Genomic DNA, 18,901 nt, shown 5'->3' with positions numbered 1-18,901 from the left:
CGCAGCTCCAAACGGGGAACAAGGTTCTCAACAGCGGTTCTCCACAGAAAGGTCCTGGAGAGAAAGTAGACCAGGAACAGCAACGGGGAAAAAACAGGCAAATGCAGTTGTCTTCCAGAACGACCCGACAACGATAGAAGGAAGGTCCCGGTATATAAAGCCCTCTGGGGCGCTAATCACAAACTATGACAGCTGCGCGATGAAAGTGGCAATCGTTCAAAAAGCGTGCGGCAGGGAATGCACCAATCAGCACCATACCTCAGGAGAGCGTGTGGCGGGGAACCAACCAAACCTCACATTCTTACTAGTTACTATATCTATATCTGTACATATCCCTTATCTACTAGTTACGCTGCTGGCCAGTATGACTTACTACCATAGTGTCTTTATACCTGTATCACTGTACATATTACTGTAATACTACAACTCTGTACATACATCTGATTAGCACTATTACTCAGTAGTACTAATATATATATTTTATACCCGGTTTAATCACCTGTACATTGTATATTACTATTGCACTTTACTGTTACATTTGAACTCTGGTTGGATGCCAAACTTATTTTCATTGTACTGTACTTGTGCTGCATTATGACAACAATTTTTTTTTTTTTTTATTGGTCTTTTTCCCCCTCCATTTTCCTCCGATTTTCTCCCATCCCAATGTTAGTCGTATGCCAATTCCCAGTCCCTTCCTGGTCGCTGCGCACTTACCCCCCACAGTCAGATCATCTGGGAGAGTGGAGGCTACCACGTGCTTCCTCCGACACACGTCCAGCCAATCACCGCTTCTTTTCACCTGGCAGCGCGGATTCTCATTGAGAGGGCGTAGCGTGTGGGAGGACCACACTATCCCCCTCACGTCCAATCCGCGCTTAGCAGGCGCCCCGACCGAACTGTAGGAGTCGCTGTTTACAACGACCCGGACCCACCCCGCCAGCTTCTCCCACCCTCTGATACAGCCAATTGTATCAGTGCAGACGGCCAGCCAAGCTGGTGACAACCCCGGAGCTGTGAGCTGGATTCGAACAGGCAAATCCAGCTCAGCTCCGGGGCTGGTGACGAACGCAATCTCCGCTCGGCCACCTAACCGCCCTATGACAACAAATTCTAATCTAATCTAATGTAAACCTTTATTTAACCAGGTAGTAAAAACCCATTCTGATCAAGGATCAGTTTTGCCAGGGAGACCTAGCATGTTGTCCATTGACCTGTCGCTGTGTCTCCGTTCTCCAGTCAGCCCTGATGAGGACAACAGACTCAGAGAGGACAACAGTCCTGCCAGGGGCACTCCGTGGTCCACACCTTCAACCACCACCTCCTCCACCACCACATCCACCCCTGTGTACCTCGACCCATGTGCCGGTAATATGAATGAATGAATGAATGAATGAATGAATGAATGAATGAATGAATGAATGAATGAATGAATGAATGAATGAATGAATGAATGAATGAAGTTTATTTTTCTATCTTGTTTACAGACAAATCAAACACGCCCGTGCGGACTTACAAAAGGAAAAGAAAAAAGAAAAACTCACAAATGTACATATCAAGGCAAGCTCACACACAAAATCCAAAATCAACGACTGAAAAAAGGAATAGGCTGAAGCACATGCTTATTTTTGCCTATCCCTTACAAATTCTTAAAAACGAAATATATTTGAAAGAAAAACTTAAAATATGCTGCAAAAAAACGAATGTTTTAATGTAATTTACTCAAAACTGTACTCCTGACTTATTTTATCCTTTAAGTCTTTTTTTAAATCTCCCTTGAGAAGTACACAACTTCAACCCGTCACTAAGGCTATTCCATCATTTAACTCCCAAAATTGAAACACATCTAGCTTTTACATTAGTTCTTACCTTTTTACATGTTTTAAGAATACATAACCCTCGTAAATTAGACTTTCCTTCTCTTATAATATCCACACTACTATTACTGCTATCCTATCCGTCACAGGCTTATTTATTTTCTAATAAACCACAAGATACTTGTGCCATAATGATAAGCATAAACGCTCCATGAAGAAACCCAATGGCCGTCACAACCCAGCGTGTAGATAGATGGGCAGTGAGAGCGGCATATCACCAGGGTTATCAAGTGGGCACCTCCCTTCACTGGGGTTTCGTCAAGTTACATTTTACATTTTGTAATTTAGCTGACCGCTTTTATCCAAAGCCACTTACAAGTTCTTTACGACACGTCAGCAGGAAGGGTACAACTCTTTCAGCTGAGGAACAATGTTCAGTTAGGCCGAGGACACATCGGGAAGGCTCAACGGTTAGTTCCAGCATCCCAGAACCCCCCCCCCCCCCCATGCTAGCTCCCACTTTTCCACTTTTCTGCTATCCTATCCATCACAGGGTAGAATAAAAACCACAAAGTTAGCACTCGTTACTGTATGTTCAGATTGAAATATTGTCAACATTGTCAATGTTTGACAGCTGATAACTAGCCAAAAAAAACTGGCGTGAAGACATGCTAGCTACAGTACCTCTGGTCTCGGCGGTGGCGTTGTTGACGTGTACAAAACCGAGACCATTTCTAAATGTAACCTGTTCAGTATCCGCGAGGCAGAGCGCTCCGGTTCATATTCAACCTGTAAACACTGCGTTTTTTTAACACTAAGGGAGTGTTAAGTACACCTTTCAAAACACTGCTGCGGGACAATGGAACACGCTACCAAGAGACACACAATGTATTCAGGTGGAGGACAGTTTAAAACGTCGGCTTATGAGTTAAGATCAAGGACTGATTAATGGCTAATGCAGGTATTTTTCTACCGAATCGTAGCCTAAGGGGATATATTGTTATTTATTATTATTAGTTGTTTTTTTCAATTTTCTTTGTAGGTACTATGGGGTGTTGATTGTCATGTTAATCACACATGCTCTTTTAAGCTTGCCACGATATAGAGGGGAATATACTAGTGTACATCGTCATATGTTTTCTTGTGATATAATGGATATTTGAAGTCTAAAACTCCTTCAAATAGGAGGGAGGGGGGGGGGGGGGTGTTCGTGAACAGGCATCCCTCTGTTTTCATGGGTCACGAATATAACATTGAAAACCACTGCACTAAACCACAGTTTATATTGTGGACGAGCGAGAGTAAGCTATCCTGTATCGAGTACCACTTATTATGCATGCGAGGGAGAAGCTGGTTTGGATCCATGCTGATCTCCCTCATGGCAGAGATCTGTTCCGTCATTTGAAGTCTCCATCAAAAGTGAACTTTCAAACATAAAATGTGGTCCTGCACTATGAAGGCTCAGGGATAATCCAGCAAAACTGCATCGGCAAACAAGGAGACACAGTGTCTGAAGCATTCTCATATAAATTTAACTGGTCTCTTACACAAGTGCCCTGCCTGTCTCTCTCATCAAATCATCAAAGCCAAAACAGAAACACGGTTCAGAATGTCAGTAACTTAAATACTTAGCTAACGTAGCTACAGTATAAACGTGGCTCAGAATGTCAGTAACTTAAATACTTGGCTAACGTAGCTACATTATAAACGCGGCTCAGAATGTCAGTAACTTAAATACTTAGCTAACGTAGCTACAGTATAAACACGGCTCAGAATGTCAGTAACTTAAATACTTAGCTAACGTAGCTACAGTATAAATGCGGCTCAGAATGTCAGTAACTTAACTACTTAGCTAACGTAGCTACAGTATAAATGCGGCTCAGAATGTCAGTAACTTAACTACTTAGCTAACATAGCTACAGTATAAATGCGGCTCAGAATGTCAGTAACTTAAATACTTAGCTAACGTAGCTACAGTATAAACACGGCTCAGAATGTCAGTAACTTAAATACTTAGCTAACGTAGCTACAGTATAAATGCGGCTCAGAATGTCAGTAACTTAACTACTTAGCTAACGTAGCTACAGTATAAATGCGGCTCAGAATGTCTAACTTAAATACTTGGCTAACGTAGCTACATTATAAACACGGCTCAGAATGTCAGTAACTTAAATACTTAGCTAACGTAGCTACAGTATAAACGCGGCTCATGATGTCAGTAACTGAAATACTTAGCTAACGTAGCTACAGTATAAACGTGGCTCAGAATGTCAGTAACTGAAATACTTAGCTAACGTAGCTACAGTATAAACACGGCTCAGAATGTCAGTAACTGAAATACTTAGCTAACGTAGCTACAGTATAAACACGGCTCAGAATGTCAGTAACTGAAATACTTAGCTAACGTAGCTACATTATAAACGTGGCTCAGAATGTCAGTAACTTAAATACTTGGCTAACGTAGCAACAGTATAAACACGGCTCAGAATGTCAGTAACTTAAATACTTAGCTAACGTAGCTACATTATAAACGCGGCTCAGAATGTCTAACTTAAATACTTAGCTAATGTAGCTACAGTATAAACACGGCTCAGAATGTCAGTAACTTAAATACTTGGCTAACGTAGCTACATTATAAACGTGGCTCAGAATGTCAGTAACTTAAATACTTGGCTAACGTAGCAACAGTATAAACACGGCTCAGAATGTCAGTAACTTAAATACTTAGCTAACGTAGCTACAGTATAAACACGGCTCAGAATGTCTAACTTAAATACTTGGCTAACGTAGCTAACAGTATAAACACGGCTCAGAATGTCAGTAACTTAAATACTTAGCTAACGTAGCTACAGTATAAACGCGGCTCATGATGTCAGTAACTGAAATACTTAGCTAACGTAGCTACAGTATAAACGTGGCTCAGAATGTCAGTAACTTAAATACTTAGCTAACGTAGCTACAGTATAAACGTGGCTCAGAATGTCAGTAACTGAAATACTTAGCTAACGTAGCTACATTATAAACGCGGCTCATAATGTCAGTAACGTAAGTAAAAAAAAAAATACTTTTGATCTATGATAAAAAAAAATAGATGCTAACGCATATGTAAATATATTACTTCTATAACCTAACTTTTTTCCTGTTAGTACTGATTGATTATTTACATTTTCTGATGAGGCCACTAGAGTTAGGAGGCACATTGGTGTGAGTGAATGACTGAATGAATGACTGAATGGATGACTGAATGGATGACTGAATGGATGACTGAATGAATGACTGAATGAGTGACTGAATGGATGACTGAATGAGTGACTGAATGGATGACTGAATGGATGACTGAATGAGTGACTGAATGGATGACTGAATGAATGACTGAATGGATGACTGAATGGATGACTGAATGGATGACTGAATGGATGACTGAATGGATGACTGAATGGATGACTGAATGAGTGACTGAATGGATGACTGAATGAATGACTGAATGGATGACTGAATGAATGACTGAATGAATGACTGAATGAATGACTGAATGAATGACTGAATGAGTGACTGAATGAATGACTGAATGAATGACTGAATGAATGACATTGCCTGTCCTAGAGGTGCTCTGCATCTGAAAAGGGGAGCCACGATGAGCGGATATCAATGATCACCAAGTTCACTTAGTAGTAAAAAGAAAAATATCGGACTCTTCATTTATCTTGTCCCGTGATGTTCTTTATTCCCCCTCCGAGAGTTCCCCCCTCGTACCGGACTACAGTTTCATGCGTGGGTTGACGGTGATGCGAGTGATTCAGGGGTTTAGGGAGCGCTTCATGCGAGGCGTCAGAGTGTGCGATTCACGAGCAGTCAGCGACTCGTCCCGCCTTGCGGGTTGCGTGGTTCTCCTGGGAGCCTCGGCTCTGTCCCAGTGTGTCAGGGACCCGGCAGCCAGGCCGGATGCATCTGCTCCGCACATCAGGCCCTCCTCCCCTCACAGAGACGAGGCGGGCCGGCCGCGCCGGGACGGGGCTGACGTGACGCGCCGGCGGCCGTCTGGTCGCCTCGGAGAAAAACACTCCAGTACTGTTCCGATGATCAGCAGGTAGAACCCTGACGATAAAGGTAGAGACGGTAACCAAGGGGCTTTAAGAGGAGTTAACCAGGAGTTAACCAGGAGTTAACCAGGGGCTTTAAGAGGCGTTAACCAGGAGTTAACCAGGGGCTTTAAGAGGCGTTAACCAGGAGTTAACCAGGGGCTTTAAGAGGCGTTAACCAGGAGTTAACCAGGGGCTTTAAGAGGCGTTAACCAGGAGTTAACCAGGGGCTTTAAGAGGCGTTAACCAGGAGTTAACCAGGGGCTTTAAGAGGCGTTAACCAGGAGTTAACCAGGGGCTTTAAGAGGCGTTAACCAGGAGTTAACCAGGGGCTTTAAGAGGCGTTAACCAGGAGTTAACCAGGGGCTTTAAGAGGAGTTAACCAGGAGTTAACCAGGGGCTTTAAGAGGCGTTAACCAGGAGTTAACCAGGGGCTTTAAGAGGAGTTAACCAGGAGTTAACCAGGGGCTTTAAGAGGCGTTAACCAGGAGTTAACCAGGGGCTTTAAGAGGCGTTAACCAGGAGTTAACCAAGGGGCTTTAAGAGGCGTTAACCAGGAGTTAACCAGGGGCTTTAAGAGGAGTTAACCAGGAGTTAACCAGGGGCTTTAAGAGGCGTTAACCAGGAGTTAACCAGGGGCTTTAAGAGGAGTTAACCAGGAGTTAACCAGGGGCTTTAAGAGGAGTTAACCAGGAGTTAACCAGGGGCTTTAAGAGGCGTTAACCAGGAGTTAACCAGGGGCTTTAAGAGGCGTTAACCAGGAGTTAACCAGGGGCTTTAAGAGGAGTTAACCAGGAGTTAACCAGGGGCTTTAAGAGGAGTTAACCAGGAGTTAACCAGGGGCTTTAAGAGGCGTTAACCAGGAGTTAACCAGGGGCTTTAAGAGGAGTTAACCAGGAGTTAACCAGGGGCTTTAAGAGGAGTTAACCAGGAGTTAACCAGGGGCTTTAAGAGGAGTTAACCAGGGGCTTTAAGAGGCGTTAACCAGGAGTTAACCAGGGGCTTTAAGAGGCGTTAACCAGGAGTTAACCAGGGGCTTTAAGAGGCGTTAACCAGGAGTTAACCAGGGGCTTTAAGAGGAGTTAACCAGGGGCTTTAAGAGGAGTTAACCAGGAGTTAACCAGGGGCTTTAAGAGGAGTTAACCAGGAGTTAACCAGGGGCTTTAAGAGGAGTTAACCAGGAGTTAACCAGGGGCTTTAAGAGGAGTTAACCAGGAGTTAACCAGGGGCTTTAAGAGGAGTTAACCAGGAGTTAACCAGGGGCTTTAAGAGGCGTTAACCAGGAGTTAACCAGGGGCTTTAAGAGGAGTTAACCAGGAGTTAACCAGGGGCTTTAAGAGGAGTTAACCAGGGGCTTTAAGAGGAGTTAACCAGGAGTTAACCAGGGGCTTTAAGAGGAGTTAACCAGGGGCTTTAAGAGGAGTTAACCAGGGGCTTTAAGAGGAGTTAACCAGGAGTTAACCAGGGGCTTTAAGAGGAGTTAACCAGGAGTTAACCAGGGGCTTTAAGAGGAGTTAACCAGGAGTTAACCAGGGGCTTTAAGAGGAGTTAACCATGAGTTAACCAGGGGCTTTAAGATGAGTTAACCAGGAGTTAACCAGGGGCTTTAAGAGGCGTTAACCAGGAGTTAACCAGGGGCTTTAAGAGGAGTTAACCAGGAGTTAACCAGGGGCTTTAAGAGGCGTTAACCAGGAGTTAACGAGGGGCTTTAAGAGGCGTTAACCAGGAGTTAACCAGGGGCTTTAAGAGGAGTTAACCAGGAGTTAACCAGGGGCTTTAAGAGGAGTTAACCAGGGGCTTTAAGAGGAGTTAACCAGGAGTTAACCAGGGGCTTTAAGAGGAGTTAACCAGTGGCTTTAAGAGGAGTTAACCAGGAGTTAACCAGGGGATTTAAGAGGCGTTAACCAGGAGTTAACCAGGGGCTTTAAGAGGAGTTAACCAGGGGCTTTAAGGGGAGTTAATCACCTGGGATGATTTGCATACAAGAGACACCTGGGAGGGAAAACAGACTACAACCAACTACAGGAAACAAAATGACTACAACTATGGAAGCAGGTGAATACAGTATTGAGAGAAGCATTGTAAGTACACCAGACTATACAGGGACACATAAACCTAGACAAGAGAAAACATGATACATGGAAATACTAAACACTAAACTAACAGAGGAACATGAATGAGAGAGAGAGGGCGGGGAGGAGAGAGAGGAGAGCAAGAGACGGAACACACACACACACACACATAGAGTCAAGTCAAGTCAAGAGTTTTATTTGTCACGGCATACAAGCATACAGTGAAATGCGGGAGGTCATGCCCGCAGCGATTGTGCAATAATACAAGTAATAAGAATAAGACATTTGTGCAATAATACAAATAATAAGAATAAGACAATAGAGGCAGTGACCCTGGGAGAGAAGAGAGAGAGGAGGGAGAGAGAGAGAAGAGAGAGAGAAGAGGTGAGCAAGAGACAACACGCATACAGAGGCAGAGACCCTAGGAGAGAAGCGAGAGAAGAGAGAAAGAAGAGGTGAGCAAGAGACAACACGCATACAGAGGCAGAGACCCTAGGAGAGAAGAGAGAGAAGAGAGAGAAGAGAGGGAGAGAGGAGAGAGAAGAGAGGATAGAGAGGTGAGCAAGAGACAACACACATACAGAGGCAGAGACCCTAGGAGAGAAGAGAGAGAGAAGAGAGGAGAGAGAAGAGAGGATAGAGAGGTGAGCAAGAGACAACACACATGCACACACAGGGAGAGACCCTGGGAGAGAAGAGAGAGGGGAGAGAGAGGTGAGCAAGAGACAACACACACGCACACACAGGCAGAGACCCTGGGAGAGGAGGGAGAGAGAGAGATAGAGAGAGAGAGAGATCTTTCTTTCCTTCAATATCACATGATCCACAGCATCAAAAGCCTTCGACAGGTTTTTAGCTACTTTTAAGGCCATAGGTAATTTACCACCCTGGTTAAGTTAAAACGAAGTCCTCTTCTTGTCGATAAACTAGCGTCTAGAAGAGTATAGCGTAAAATAGAAACGATATATAGTGGTTTTCAGAAAGGCTGAGTTTAGCAACTTTCAAACGACTTTCAAGCCTCACAGAGTATTTCCCCCACTCCTTTTCCACATCAGTGGCAGTTGGAATGGAGTTTAGCGAGGTAAGCTGAGATCAGCTAAAAACACCCACCAACATCTGTTAAAGACGGGGCAATCTCAATAATGGCAAGGAGTCAAAACTATAAGACTGGCACGGTCCTTTAAAAAGTGTTCCCGGTTGTTAGTTATAAGAGTGACCCGATTGATTTATCGATGGGGTTTTCGGACAGCTAACTACCTCGAGGGATCGGGGCTGGGGCTGTGCCGTGCGGAGGCAGCTCCTGGGTCATACCTCTTTGTGACAGGGCCTATCGAGCTGGTGAATACAGAGAATTGATTCACCGGTGTTGAATGAGGCTCATAAGAGGCGTGTTCCTGGGGAGCGATGAGCAGAGCAGAAGGAGGGTGTGAGGGTGCAGTCAGGAGCCAGCAGGGGGGTCACGAGATGAACAGTATATATGGCAGGACCGATGATATATATATGGCAGGAGAAGTCATATATATGGCAGGACCGATGATATATATATGGCAGGACCAATGATATATATATGGCAGGACCAATGATATATATATGGCAGGACCAATGATATATATATGGCAGGACCAATGATATATATTATGGCAGGACCGATGATATATATATGGCAGGACCAATGATATATATATGGCAGGACCAATGATATATATTATGGCAGGACCAATGATATATATATGGCAGGACCAATGATATATATATGGCAGGACCAATGATATATATATGGCAGGACCGATGATATATATATGGCAGGACCAATGATATATGGCAGGATCGATGATATATTATGGCAGGACCAATGATATATATATGGCAGGACCAATGATATATATATGGCAGGACCAATGATATATGGCAGGACCAATGATATATATATGGCAGGACCAATTATATATATATGGCAGGACCAATGATATATTATGGCAGGACCAATGATATATGGCAGGACCAATTATATATATATGGCAGGACCAATGATATATATATGGCAGGACCAATGATATATGGCAGGACCAATGATATATATATGGCAGGACCAATTATATATATATGGCAGGACCAATGATATATATATGGCAGGACCAATGATATATATATGGCAGGACCAATGATATATATTATGGCAGGACCAATGATATATATTATGGCAGGACCAATTATATATATATGGCAGGACCAATGATATATATATGGCAGGACCAATGATATATATATGGCAATACCGATGATATATGACGGGATCAGTGATATAATTGGCAGGACTAATGATATATATATGGCAGGGCCGATGATATATATATGGCAATACCGATGATATATGACGGGACCAGTGATATAATTGGCAGGACTAATGATATATTATGGCAGGACCAATGATATATATATATATATATGGCAAGAGCAGTCATATATGGCAGGACCGATTATATCTATATATGGCAAGCGCAATGATATATGACGGGACCAGTGATATATACGGTATATGGCAAGAGCAGTCATATATGGCAGGACAAATTATATATATATATGGCAAGAGCAATGATATATGACGGGACCAGTGATATATATGGCAGGATTAACAATAAATATGACAGGACCAATGATATATATATATATATATACTATATATATGGCAGGATCAACAATAAATATGGCAGGACCAATGATATATATGGCAACCTGTATTCCCGTTTCATGTAGTTCCACACCCTTTCAGAAGTAGCTATATTGTGGGAATACATTTAACTGCAAGGTAATTATAAATACAAAGCATAAAACCATCATCATAATAATTAGTATTGTATCTCCGCGCTTCAGTGAAGCATGTCTGTCAGACAATAACACTTTCTCTCTCACTTTTTACTAATGCATAATTTAAGAATTGATTTAAAAAAGCCTAAATTGTAGTATTTGTAATTAAAACATTGCGTTCATTCGCATTGCAGTATCAACATGAATTTTACATATTGTACAGCTCTGTACTTGTTACAGTCTGTCTGCCCCAGAGGGGGAGGCTGTCTGGATTGTGAGGATGGTTGTGATCATAATACTAGCATTTGTCACCATAGAAATGAAATAGTTATCAAACTATTGATTCTTAATTCAACCCATGATAAATAAGATTTCATTAACTCAATCAGCGCCTAGAGGTCGCTGTTTACTGTGTGGTAAGAAGGCCAGCGCTTTAAAGCGGGATACATGGCGGTGTTTGCAGGGCTCTAACCATATTTTATATCATAGCTATGGATATAATACTATTGCCCATTTGACATCGAGTATCTATCGTTCAATTTGTGAAAAAGAAAGAATTTTTTCATCCATACATTCCCGTTTTATACCGTGGTGAATATGAGTATAGTTTTAGAGTAATCCTGTCTAGTCCCAGAAAACGCCGCTATGCAGCGTTTAGTGCAACCGTGGCGTTTCTCGCATGTATCAACAATCAATCTGAAATCAACGCTATATTATCGGTATTATGTTTCATCATGAATGCATGAAAGGGTGGGGGGGGGGGGGGGGGTCGTTTTTCTATGCTTCGATCGTCACCAACGGAATACCTTACACACACACATTACACACATACGTTCGGATCGCGGGGAAGGGATTCTTCGATCAACACAAGATTGATACCATATAGCCCTTACCTTGACTAGGATGTACTGCAAAAATAATATTCCAATTATCTGATCGCCATTCCATGTATTGATGTCGATCGTGTTGCCAACATAATCCACCAAAGAACATGAACCTGGAGTGCTTGATTATCCTCAATCCATGTGTTATAAACGCTACTCCTGCCCGACAAGGAAAAACAGGCCCGGACTTTTTAGATCGACGCACAGACCAAGCCAGAGAGTTTCTAAGGATGTGCAATACCGGCTGCAAGGCGGCAGGCGGCGGTATTGGACGTTTGCGATCTCAGACTCATTCCCAATGATAACACAGGCTCCCTCGATGGATTATGAATGGGAATATCGAATAAAATAAATAGCGATAGAAAACCAGACTTTTCTCGGGTTTGGCGCTCAAGCGATGGCGAGTTAACCCGACTTTATACGTGAGTGGCGTCCAATGAGTTAAGGCAGAACCTTCACCTCGCTACTTGTTTATTCACCTCGCCTCTGTCTGTCGTCACCTTTCCTAATCACATTAACAATGACCAATTACAGTCCCCACGAGTCTACTTCACATACGGTAAACACAACAACACTACTTAGAATCATGTTCTAACTAAGATCCTCTGAAATGCATAGATATTTACAGTACAATACGGTCTGAGAGTGCACCAGCCCTACTGGTTGAGTGTTGTTATTGTGTAGCCTGAGTGCCCCCTACTGGTTGAGTGTTGTTATTGTGTAGCCTGAGTGCCCCCTACTGGTCGAGTGTTGTTATTGTGTAACCTGAGCGCCCCCTACTGGTTAAGTGTTGTTATTGTGTAACCTGAGCGCCCTCTACTGGTTGAGTGTTGTTATCGTGTAACCTGAGTGCCCCCTACTGGTCGAGTGTTGTTATTGTGTAGCCTGAGCGCCCCCTACTGGTCGAGTGTTGTTATTGTGTAGCCTGAGCGCCCTCTACTGATTGAGTGTTGTTATTGTGTAGCCTGAGCGCCCCCTACTGGTCGAGTGTTGTTATTGTGTAGCCTGAGCGCCCCCTACTGGTCGAGTGTTGTTATTGTGTAACCTGAGTGCCCCCTACTGGTCGAGTGTTGTTATTGTGTAACCTGAGAGCCCCCTACTGGTCGAGTGTTGTTATTGTGTAGCCTGAGCGCCCCCTACTGGTCGAGTGTTGTTATTGTGTAGCCTGAGCGCCCCCTACTGGTCGAGTGTTGTTATTGTGTAACCTGAGTGCCCCCTACTGGTCGAGTGTTGTTATTGTGTAACCTGAGCGCCCCCTACTGGTTGAGTGTTGTTATTGTGTAACATGAGCGCCCCCTACTGGACGAGTGTTGTTATTGTGTAACCTGAGCGCCCCCTACTGGTTGAGTGTTGTTATTGTGTAGCCTGAGCGCCCCCTACTGGTCGAGTGTTGTTATTGTGTAACCTGAGTGCCCCCTACTGGTCGAGTGTTGTTATTGTGTAACCTGAGTGCCCCCTACTGGTCGAGTGTTGTTATTGTGTAGCCTGAGCGCCCCCTACTGGTCGAGTATTGTTATTGTGTAACCTGAGTGCCCCCTACTGGTCGAGTGTTGTTATTGTGTAACCTGAGTGCCCCCTACTGGTCGAGTGTTGTTATTGTGTAACCTGGTATAACCTATGCGCCCCCTACTGGTTGAGTGTTGTTATTGTGTAACCTGAGTAGAGCTGCCGCGGTATTGATTATTTCCTTATCGCACAAATTTGCAAAATATTTCCTACCGCCACGGTTTTTACCGCACGCACACAAAAAATTTAAAAAAAAGTTTGAATGCATTTTTTTTTTTAGTAGTAGTCTACTCTTTATAGCATATAGCCTGCCTCTAGTCTAAATGTCTATCTTTAGAGGATGACTTTGCAGCATGAATATTGTTTGGGATTCGGCAAGCACGCATTAGTTATTGAAAGTGAAACACGGATGCGCAGTTCACTCGGTGTCGCGGGCACCCCCCCGACCCTTTCTTATTATTATTACTATACAGTTACTACTTTATAATAAAGGCATTCGTTTTGTGGCATTGACATTATATAGTTATGCGTTCAATAACATCAGCGTATTTACCGGACCATAGCAAGCAATACTCTATTCATATCTCAGTTCCTTTCTTTGCTCAGAGCGTGCCGAGTTGTCCCATTCTGCGGTCTGTTAATAAAGTTTTCAATCAGACAAGTGTATAGAACGAAGGGCTTTTATTATAACATTCGTTGCAGACAGTAAAATCATTATGTCTCGTTTAGTACTCCTGAAGAGCGATGATAGTCCACTCCGGCGGAGAGTTAAAGCTAGCGTTATTAGCCGTGTTGTGATGAACTGACATTCAGGACGTAAAAACGTGTGACGCGTCTCTCTTCTGACCAATCAGTGGTCTGCAATGTTTCACGTGACTTTTCTGGTACCCAATAGGGTCGCTTGGAACCTCGATAGACGAGTAGGGTATATCTGCAGAGCCGCAAGCCCAACGAGAGGAGGGTAAATTATTATTATTATTATAAAAAACAGCGGTGACGCGGTATTCAGCCTACTCTGCGGTGGCCGTGATGTAACAGCGATACCGCGGTAATGCGGTAATCGCGGCAGCTCTAAACCTGAGCGCCCCCTACAGGTCGAGTGTTGTTATTTTGTAACCTGAGCGCCCTCTACTGATTGAGTGTTGTTATTGTGTAGCCTGAGCGCCACCTACTGGTTGAGTGTTGTTATTGTGTAACCTGAGTGCCCCCTACTGGTTGAGTGTTGTTATTGTGTAACCTGAGTGTACCCTACTGGTCGAGTGTTGTTATTGTGTAACCTGAGCGCCCTCTACTGATTGAGTGTTGTTATTGTGTAACCTGAGCGCCCCCTACTGGTTAAGTGTTGTTATTGTGTAACCTGAGCGCCCTCTACTGGTTGAGTGTTGTTATCGTGTAACCTGAGCGCCCCCTACTGGTTGAGTGTTGTTATCGTGTAACCTGAGTGCCCCCTACTGGTTGAGTGTTGTTATTGTGTAACCTGAGCGCCCCCTACTGGTCGAGTCTTGTTATTGTGTAACCTGGTATAACCTGAGCGCCCCCTACTGGTTGAGTGTTGTTATCGTGTAACCTGAGCGCCCCCTACAGGTCGAGTGCTGTTATTGTGTAACCCGAGAGCCGCCTACTGGTCGAGTGTTGTTATTGTGTAACCTGGTGTAACCTGAGCGCCCCCTACTGGACGAGTGTTGTTATTGTGTAACCCGAGCGCCACCTACTGGACGAGTGTTGTTATTGTGTCGCGTAACTCTGACAGTTTGCCTCCCAGAGGGCATCTGTGTGGAGGAGCCGTTCCCCTTGGCCTGCGTGGCAGAGAGGGGCGTCACGTGACGGAGGATCTCAGTGCCAGCTGTGTTGAAACATGCCAGAGCTCTCGTACGCCGCTGTCCACACAGGAAGCAATGTTCGCTTCAACCACAACAAGATGTCGTTCTGTGGCAGCCCGCCCCATCGTAGTTGAGATGGAATGACCACAATAGACAAATTTAGACCATGTCCACACACGTATATATGGATATTTTGCAAAACTTGTACAGAACTTGTAAGTCGCTTTGGATAAAAGCGTCAGCTAAATGACTGAATGAGTAAATGTAAATGTAGTGTAAATGAACTATTCAACTTGCGTGGATTTTGTGGGACGACAGTGGCTCAGGAGGTAGAGCAGGTCGTCTGGTAGTCAGAAGGTTCCCGGTTCGATTCAGTCCCCTTCCCGGGCAGCATGTCGAAGTGTCCTTGAGCAAGACATTTGACCCCCTAACTGCTCCCGATAAGCAGGATGGCACCTTCATGCCATCTGTGTGTGAATGTGTGAGTGAACGGGTGAATGTGAAGCACAAGTTGTAAAACGCTCTGGAATGAAAGCTGTTACATGCAGTGGATTCAGAGCCGTCACCATGTGATGTAAGGGTTGGGTACCTTTCACATTTGGTACCTGACTGTGAAACGATACCGGTACCCAACAGTACCTTTTTTCAGTACCGTAATTGCCGGACTATAAGCCGCACCCTTTTTACCCTGCGGCTTATAGTCCGGTGCGGCTTGTATATGTACACATTTATTTTGCGTTCTATATCTAGCTGGTGCGGCTTATATTCAGGTGCGGCTTATAGTCCGGCAATTACGGTACTTTAGTCTCTAAAAATGTAATCTACCTACCCCAGTGGAAAAAAAAATATCCAAACTTCAAATAATTTATTATCATATATAATATATAATATTGCAGCGAGCGTTGTCTGCATCTAGCTTTGTAAAGTGTAACAACACTTGTGACCGTTTTCAGCTTGCCATTGCCCCCCGACTGCTTTGTTGTTGAATCAAGTCAAATCATAGGTAAGCGTGTATTGTGCGCGTGAACGTTGACGTGAACGTGCGGCACACTTCATAGTAATAATACATTTTATTTGGAGGCGCCATTCTTTTTTTTTATCCACTTTTTCTCCTTATTTTTCTCCCATCCCAATTTCGTGTTGCCAATTCTCCCCTCCCCTGTCTTGAACGTTGCTCGACTATGCCCCCCACTGGTCGGTTGTAGTGAGGATAGAAGACTTGCATCACGTGTCCCCCTCCGGTACACGAGGAGGCAGCCTGTCGCATCTTTTCACCAGACAGCGCGGTCTCTCAGTGGCGAGGAGTAACGTGTGGGAGGCTCACACTACCCCCGATACTTCCTGTTTTTGCTGTACAGGCGTCACCCAACCGACCTGTAGGAGTCGCTGTCCCCAACGTCCAATCCCCACCCATCGACTTCCACGCGCTACCTCTGCCAAATGAGCCAGTACGATGGCCGGCCCAAGTCGAAGGCAATGCTGAGACTGGGATTCGATATGGAGGCGCCTTTCAAAACACCCAAGGTCACCTTACAGGGCATAAACACAAAACAGTCCAGATTAAGACAATGATCTTGGCAAAAGTGTCAGTGGAGTTAAAAACAAGACAAACAATAATAATAATAATAATAATAATAATAATAATAATAATAATAATAATAATAATAATAATAATAATAATAATAATAATAATAATAATAATAATAATAATAATAATAATAATAATAATAATAATAATAATAATAATAATAATAATAATAATAATAATAATAATAATAATAATAATAATAATAATAATAATAATAATAATAATAATAATAATAATAATAATAATAATAATAATAATAATAATAATAATAATAATAATAATAATAATAATAATAATAATAATAATAATATAATAATAATAATAATAATAATAATAATAATAATAATAATAATAATAATAATAATAATAATAATAATAATAATAATAATAATAATAATAATAATAATAATAGATTCTATTTGTAATGCGCTTTACAGTTGCGGGGCAAATCTCAAAGCGCTATAGTTAAAAGAACTTAAAAACTAGCGAGAATAAAGGAAAGAAAGAATATAAAAATAGGCAAGACTAAACATAGAAGAACATAGAGAAACATAGAATAAATTAAACTGATCAAAGAAATTGGTAAAAGAACATAAAATGTGTGGAGCAAAAAATTTGATAAAAAGTCAACAGAAGGCTCTACTAAAAAGGTGAGTTTTGAGGCCTTTCTTGAAAGCATCCACAGTCTGTGGTTACTTATACAATGTATAAGTATGAAATATAAAACAGTGGCACACAGGGTACAGTTATGGTGAGTATGCCCAGTAGTATGCAAGGCAGTTAAAAGACAAGGTTAAGAAAAGAATAAGACAAACAACAAGAAGTATAAAAAACAGTGAAGTTAAAATAACAGACAAACAAACAGCAGGGGGTAATAGTGAATATGCGAGTTTGAACAGATGGGTTTTCAATTGTGATCTGAATGTTGAGAGTGAGTCAGACTGTCGGATGTGTGGGGGCAGGGAGTTCCAGAGTCTGGGAGCCGAGCAGCTGAACGCTCGGGCACCCATGGTGCTGAGGCGTAAGCTGGGGATGGATAAGAGTCCAGTAGAGGATGAGCGGAGGGTGCGGGAGGGGGTGTAATCCTGGAGGAGGTCAGTGATGTAGATTGTGGAGGGCTTTGAAGGTGAGTAGGATGTTTTTGAAATCGATCCGGTAGTGCACAGGGAGCCAGTGTAGTTGAATGAGGATGTGGGTGATGTGGTCGGAGGAGTTTGTGCGGGTGATGATCCTGGCAGCAGAGTTTTGGATGATTTGGAGTGTGTTGATGAGTTTGGTGGGAAGTGAGGAGGTACTGATTAGGGTTGGGCACCGAGAACCGGTTCTAATAGGAACCGGTTCCTAACTTCCGGTTCTGGAAGTAACATATTTGCATTTCGATTCTTAATGTCGATTCTTAAAAAAAAATTATATATTTTACTTTGTTAATTAATACCCTAGTTACAGTACAGCAACCAAATTAAACTGTATCAAGTCAACTGACAATGTGAATAATATGAAAACAATTTAAGATAAAAAAAAATTATAATAATTCTCCTGCGAAATAAGCTGTGACCTGTTTTGACCTGCACCTCAAAGAATCGGAAGCGAGAATCGTTTAGAACAGGAATCGAAATGGAGAATCGGAATCGGAACCGGAATAGTTCAAATCCAAACGATGCCCAACCCTAGTGTCTGATGTGATGCATGTGTCCCCTCCCTCCAGGTCGCGGCCCGTGCAGCCAGCAGTGCTCCGTGGCGTCCGGTCAGGTCCGCTGCTCCTGTTTCCCCGGCTTCTCTCTGACGGCGGACGGACGCACGTGTGAAGGTGAGAGAGACCCTAATGTGAGCTGTGTTGTTGTTCCCTCTGTGAGCTGTGTTGTTGTTCCCTCTGTGAGCTGTGTTGTTGTTCCCTCTGTGAGCTGTGTTGTTGTTCCCTCTGTGAGCTGTGTTGTTGTTCCCTCTGTGAGCTGTGTTGTTGTTCCCTCTGTGAGCTGTGTTGTTGTTCCCTCTGTGAACTGTGTTGTTGTTTCCTCTGTGAGCTGTGTTGTTGTTCCCTCTGTGAGCTGTGTTGTTGTTCCCTCTGTGAGCTGTGTTGTTGTTCCCTCTGTGAGCTGTGTTGTTGTTCCCTCTGTGAGCTGTGTTGTTGTTCCCTCTGTGAGCTGTGTTGTTGTTTCCTCTGTGAGCTGTGTTGTTGTTCCCTCTGTGAGCTGTGTTGTTGTTTCCTCTGTGAGCTGTGTTGTTGTTCCCTCTGTGAGCTGTGTTGTTGTTCCCTCTGTGAGCTGTGTTGTTGTTCCCTCTGTGAGCTGTGTTGTTGTTCCCTCTGTGAGCTGTGTTGTTGTTCCCTCTGT

The 18,901-nt window shown here is 43.3% G+C and overlaps 1 long non-coding RNA gene across 1 annotated transcript in view; it reads left to right on the top strand.

Annotated features, from left to right (window-relative positions):
* The window catches only part of LOC311229991, a 43,125-nt gene extending 24,741 nt beyond the window's left edge, over positions 1-18,384 (top strand). The window contains exons 2-3 of the long non-coding RNA XR_014619768.1: positions 1,240-1,368; positions 18,277-18,384. This is a non-coding gene — a long non-coding RNA (uncharacterized lncRNA). The remainder of the gene's footprint in view (positions 1-1,239; positions 1,369-18,276) is intronic.
* The last annotated feature ends 517 nt before the right edge of the window (positions 18,385-18,901 follow it).

Source organism: Notolepis coatsorum, assembly GCF_963971535.1.
Source record: "Notolepis coatsorum genome assembly, chromosome: 6".
NCBI lineage: Eukaryota > Metazoa > Chordata > Actinopteri > Aulopiformes > Paralepididae > Notolepis > Notolepis coatsorum.
The sequence above is the reverse complement of the archived record's forward strand: the minus strand, read 5'-3'. Positions and strand labels throughout refer to the sequence as shown.